The sequence below is a fragment of the Impatiens glandulifera genome, chromosome 2 (assembly GCF_907164915.1).
Source record: "Impatiens glandulifera chromosome 2, dImpGla2.1, whole genome shotgun sequence".
Taxonomy (NCBI): domain Eukaryota; kingdom Viridiplantae; phylum Streptophyta; class Magnoliopsida; order Ericales; family Balsaminaceae; genus Impatiens; species Impatiens glandulifera.
In genome coordinates this window covers 34,049,499-34,056,155 of record NC_061863.1, presented here as the reverse complement: position 1 = coordinate 34,056,155, position 6,657 = coordinate 34,049,499, and positions in this window count along the sequence as shown.

The following is a 6,657-nucleotide window of genomic DNA, read 5'->3' as shown; positions in this document are numbered from 1 at the left end:
AAAGGTTCTGCATGAGAAGAATATTATGAGAGATTGTCCTATCGGGGATGAATGCAGATTGGTTAAGATTTATAATTTTTCCTATGACATTTTTAAATCGTTTAGAAATTTTTTTTGAAATTATTTTAGAAATCACATTGCAGCAGGAAATTGGTCTAAAATCTTGTACTTTCTCGGGTACCGCAGTTTTGGGGATCAAGGTTAGGACCGCTGTATCCCATTACTTTAACATCTTTCTGTTCTTGAAAAACTCTAGAACCCCATCAGTAACGTCTTTACCCACAACCGACCAATTGTCTTTGAAGAATTATGCATTAAACCCATCAGGAGCCGAGCTTTTATTCCCATCAATACTAAATAGAGCTTCTTTAACCTCAATCATCGTGACCACCCTTATCAACTCGCGACTATCTTCTGCAGAAATTTTCCTATCAATAATTTGATACAAGGTATTCAGGTGACTTTGATGCTGCTTTCTTGTACCCATAATCTGCTTATAGAAATCGATAGTCAAATCTTGTACACCCTTTTGACCTTGAACATATTCACCATCATCATTCTTCATCCTGTATACATTGTTTCTCATGTTTTTAGCCTTTGATTTTTTGTAGAAGAAAGTTGTGTTTTTGTCACCCAACGAGAGACAGCTTTGTCTTGATTTCTGTCTAATAAAATTCTCTTCAAGCAGACTCAGATTCCTGAAGTTTTCAAGCGCATCCCTTTCTGTTTCATTGAGTTGTTCTTCATTATCATCCCTTAATAACCCTTTATGAACTTCTTCCAGTTCTTCTCTAGCAGCCAGAACTCTATTGAAGATATTGTTGAACTTCTTCTTGTCAAAGCTTTGGAGATGATTCTTTAGGAGCTTAAGCTTCTCAGAAACTCTGTACATGTTGGATCCCCTGACATCTGTACACCATACGCTTTCGAGAATACCCTTGAATTTGTCGTTTTCCATCCAGAAATTGAAAATTTTAAAGGGCCTTTTAAACTTTTCTTCCTTTTCCCAGAACAATTTAATCGGACAGTGATCAGATATACCCGGATTCAGAACGTGAAGTTGACTTCTTGGAAATTGGTTAATCCAGTTCTCATTTACCAAACATCTATCAATTATACTTCTTCTAATTTACTCATTCCCTCTCGTAGAAGACCAAGTGAAGAAATTCCCAGAATTGGTAGGCTCGATACAACCCATATCTCTGATGTTGTCATTAAAGTCAATCATATCTCGAGTTATTTTAGATTCTAGGCTACGATCAGATTCATTTCTGGTTACATTGTAATCACCAAGGACAACCCTAGATTTATCACTACCGATCTAGTTTCTAAGACAATTCCAGAGGAGTCTTATGTCAGTGCTTGAGTTGCTAGCATAGACAATCGCAAGATTAAACAGGATTCCCGTGATTCTGTCTTTAACCTCTACCAGGATTGCTTGATCATTCAAAAAGAGAGCCCTAACCTCAACAACTTTGTTATCCCAGATAATTCAGATTCTGCTCGTTTTGTCATTTAAGTTGTGAATGATTTCCCAACTGTTATCAATACACAGCTTGATAATCTTCTCAACGTTTCGACTTTTGACTTTTGTCTCAAGAATACCCATAATAGTGATCTTATGGTTCTCAATGATTGTTAGGATCGGGGACGCCCTTGGGGGACCGGGGTGTTTTCCGGTTTCAGGTAAGGGTGGCCGCTTACACAACACACAACTCTTTGGTGATAGTCCGGTTAAAGACTAAAACCTTTCTCAGCACTGCACAACCTGTCACAGACTCTTGAACCGGGTTCAAGGGCGGAAATGTCTGTTTCAGGTTGAAGCAACGTTTGCGACTTTAGATGATGTTTTTAGGAAGGAGTCGGTTTAATGGTGGTGAGTGACCGGTTTTGGAAGTATGATTAGTTTGCGGTTTACGTTAAGAAAGCAGGAAATGAAATCGAATGAAAGAGCACGAGACAAGGGATTTGTTTATGGATGTTCGGAGCAAACCCTCCTACGTCACCCCTTCTTCTCAGGTTATGAGAAGGATCTCCACTAACTCTTTAGAGTTACAATTACACTTCCGGTCGAGCCCAACTTCGCTACTCGCCGGTTACACCAAGCTCACACTTTGATGTAATACAACAACTCAACACAATAACACACAAATGGCTTCCGGTTTTAGACACACCGGTTTTAGAGTATAAGACTTTATCTCTCTAGAATTTAATGCTTTTACAACTCATTAACTATTTCTGAACTTCTTCGAACTGCATTGAATGAAGACGATCCGTCTTCCTTTTATAGCTGAAAGTAGCTAACGGCTACTTTCTTCTCTCTCTTCTGGATTGGTTGATCGTCATCACGCCTGTTTGCAGAAAGGTTGCTTGCACGCTTCAACTTCCTCAACACCTGGCATTCATGCAGGTGACTCTGAGCATATGATGACATAGCCGGTTTTTCAGATTGTAACACGTGTTGAACATCCGCCTCCGGTTGTCAGCATCGGATCAACAAAGCATCATTGCTTTCCTCGCATGTTTCTGATCGGATCCGATCTTCTTTTATTCTTTCGAGACACGTTTCTTCCGTCATGGTACGTCACTCTTTGAATTTTGAATCTTCTGACTTTTGATCTGTACTGTCCGGTTGGAGTATAATCTTTTGTTCTTCATTAACCGGTCGCTTGAGAGAGTGAAGCCGGTTCCTGTGATCTTTTAACTCGATCACTTGAGGCTGGTTTCTTTGAAGTAGTAGCAACCGGTTTTAGATGCCTCAATCGGTTCCGGTTTGTTAAGTACCTGCACATGAAGATTAATCTCTGTTTAGTTTATTTGGCCGGTTCAAAAATTAATCTACTTAATTTTTCTATCAATTTCTCCCTTTTTGATTATTTAGAATAAATATTCAAAAATTGTAATGTGTGGCCGGTTTTAAGAAAATTAACTTACTTAATTTTTCTATCAATTTCTCCCTTTTTGATTATTTAGAATAAATATTCAAAAATTGTAATGTGTGGCCGGTTAACAGTATGAGTTCAAATGCAAACGTGTTTGAAAAACATGAGTTTGATTTTTGATAAATGTATGTTTTGAAGAAAAATACGTAAAATTTTTAAGAAAACTATGTTTGAAAAACATAAAAAATATGTTTGAAAAACATAAGAGATAGCAAAGTAACCAAGTTCTGAAACACAGTAAGACATAATTGTTCAAATATAATTATAGAAATAGAGTTTAGGGCTTGGATGGTCCCCCTTGTGTTGCTCTTTTTCCAACTCTTTTTCCAACCGTCTTCTTTCTTTTTCTTGCCTTGCTCTGTGTTCTCTAGCACGTCTGTCGGCATCGATCAGCACACCGGCCCATACACTTGAATGACCGGTGCCCTTATACTTAAGGTTGAAGTTGGCGCAAACTGGCTTTGGCGGTGGAGGAGGTGGAACAGTCGAAGGTCTGAAGCTTGGAGTTGTTGTGGATTCTCCGGTTGTCCTTCTCTTCCGTCTGTTAAGTTCCTCAGGATCTTCTTCTTCTTCCTCATCAAGCGGTTCCGCATTTATCACAACCGGTGCGGCTGTTTTCTGTTCTGCCCGCTTCATCACGTTTTTAACGGCACTTCGTTTCTTCTTGTTCTTGTTCCTTGTACTCATGGAGTGGGACGATTGACCCAGTATCGGTTCCTGGACGTTAGCCTGCTCCTCTTCATTGCATTGTTGGGCAAGCTCATGGTCTTTATCTTCAAGTTCCTTCTGTAGCCGTTCTCTTTCAATCTCTTCTTCTTGCAATTTTCGTGCGGTTTCAGCATCCTTTTCGATTTGTGTTTGGGTTGAGCCGACTTGAACCTTGGACATTTCCCCGATTTAAATTGCCATTGCTTGCAACATGTCCAAAAGTGGAGCGGTTGCGGCTTTGACGGACTCGGTAATCATGGCTTTAACTGTTGTTTGCATGGTCGTGTCCATCATGGTTTGTAGAGAAATTACCATTTTATCTTCAGCCACTGAAATTCTTTCGTCGGTTACTGCTGTAAAGTTCCCAAGGCATGAATCAGATGTTTCCACTATTGCTTGCTTGATTTGATCTATGTCCAGAGCTTTGACCGGTTGAGAGGCTTCTTGTTCCAGGTTTTCAGAGGTGCCGGATGTTTCACCACTTATAAAGAAAGGCTTACTTTGATATAACTCAGGATTGTTGAATTGACGTTGGCAACTTTTCCACCATTGCTTGTCAAGACGATCGAAATTTCGCACAAGCTGTTCTCGTACCTCAAGAAATCGTTCGGCCATCTTCATTTCAATTGGTTCTAGTGTCTTTCCTTTGATTTCTTGAAAGGCATTCTCAACTGCCTGTAAACGAACGTTTTCAAGGATTACCGGAGCTTTGTTAAACGCCGGTTGGATTAGATTGGTGTTAGCTAGCTCGAGTGCCATTTCTTCTAGCTTGACGAGTTTGTCCCACTGTCTGTTTCCACTAAAACCTGGAAGCATGTCGGATAGTTTGGTTTCGCATCGGAGCTTCACCCACCGGATGTATGGAGCTAGCGCATCACTTGCACCTTTGTTCATGTCTTGAATAAATTCCTCAAATAGCTCATTTTCTTGCTCTATGGTGTATGGAAACTCGTCTCCGGTTATGGCTTCAGTTTGAGGGTCGATTTGCAACGTGCCCGTTCCGGTTTCCGTTGTTTCTTCAAAAAGAATGCCTTTGCCTTTGTCTACCTGAGTGGGACCTTCTGGAGCTGTCTTGCCTCCTGCGGAGCCGGAAGGTTCCCGTTCTTCAATATTTCCCTCCTGAGCCGGAGGTGCAGTTTCTGTTGATTTGGTCGTCTCATCGACCGGTTGAACTTCTGTTTGATCAGGTATTTCAACCTGATTGTCTGGCTTCCGACGACTTGAGACATCGTCCTCTTCGGTTTCTCTTGTGATCTCCTGGACCACATTCTGAATTGCTTCTGAGGTATTCAAGCCCACATTGGCTAATACCTCTTCGGCTTGCTTACTGGGTGACTTGGAGGTTGCAGAGTGAACATTTCCCTCTGCCTCCTCCTTTGAGTTTGACTTGTTCTCCTTGCTCCCCGAAGATTCGGTTTGCCTTGGAGAATTGGATGGGATGGGAGTTGGGATAACGGTGTTGATTGGGATGGGCTGAAATACATCTGCGGTTCTTTCCGGTGGATTGTCCGAGGAAAGCGTTTTCTCGGAGTCCGCCGGTTTCTTTGAACTCTTCTTCGCAGCTACCTTCTTCCTCCTCTTCGGTTCTGGTGGAGCTTCTGCCTCAACCGCTTTTCTTGACGGTTTCTTCTGTCTTGTTTCTTCTTCAACTGGAACCGATGAGCTAGCTCCCTTAGATGATTTAGTCTTTGAGGATTTAGGCTTGATCGTCTTCTCCGGTTTTTCTGTCATTGACTCAGAGTCAAGAATGTTGGAGATCGGAAGCGGTATGCCTTCACCTAGTTCCACATTAAGGAACTCAAGAATTTTGACGATTTGCATAGCATAGGCCTGCACCCGGCCATCTTTCTTAATCACCATCTGACAGAATTCTTCATAGATAAAGTACCCCCAGTCCACCTTGTCGCCGCGAACAATGGCTAACAACATTCTGAGCTTAAACTTTGTGAGGTTATCGAAGTTACCTTCCTTTCCTTGAAGCGATTTGGCGATGACGGTCACTAACCATCTGTATTCCGGTTTTAGCTTGATTTTCCGGCTGTTGTGGATCACCAGATCCTGACCTGAGAAAGATACAACCAACCGGGCAGCATTTGATTCTGCTTCGGTTAAGTCGAACTTTAGGTCTGAACCTGTATTGGGCAGACCAAGTGCTTCCGCAAAAATTTCTTCAGTGATGAGGACGGCCTTCCCGTTGACAGTAGCCGAGATCTTTCTCTTCAACAGCGTCGCCGTCGCTAAGAACTCCGTCACCGCCGCCGGATGAATGGTGAACGGACCAGAAAGGAACTTCTTCAACCCAGATTCTCGTAGAAGTTGAAGAACAGCCTTGTTTTTGTCGTCAGCATGCTCGTCAATATCTGCGAAATCTACCTGCAACATCCATTGAAATGGAGCTTTGCCTAGATCCATGATAGTATTTGAGAGAAGAAGATGAAGAGTGATGATGATCGGAGAGAGGAGATCTTTGAAGTTCTGGAAATTTTAGAGAGAGAAAGCACGTGTATTGAATGGGCTGATTTGAGTTTATATAGATGGCGGTTCCAAGCGGTTTTGAAGATGAACCGTCAATTTAATGTTTTGGCGCCAACTTTCCCTCCAAAAAGTTACTGCCGTAACTTTCGGCGGTAAAAGCGGAAATTCGATGGCGGTAAATTTTGAGAGGTAAAACCATGGGCGGTTAAGATTTTTCAAATTTTTATCTTTGCTCGAAGTTCCGGTTTCTCTTGAAGTCTTGTTAACCGGAGATAGTTAAGTTAACTTTAAGTTTTTGTATAAGTTTGAAAAACCGGAAAGGAATAATGAAAATGAAAAGCCGGAGACTTTTTAAGAGTTGAAATATTTCATTAATACGGGAAAAGAAATGATTAACATAGGAGCGGTTCTGGTCGTACAGCAAAATGACCAGAAACCGGAAAGAAAACGAAAAGAAAGAGATTTATTCAGTAAACCATCCTCCTTCCAACCTTCTTTCATACCACTTCTCCATGGTGTTTTGAGGAGACCG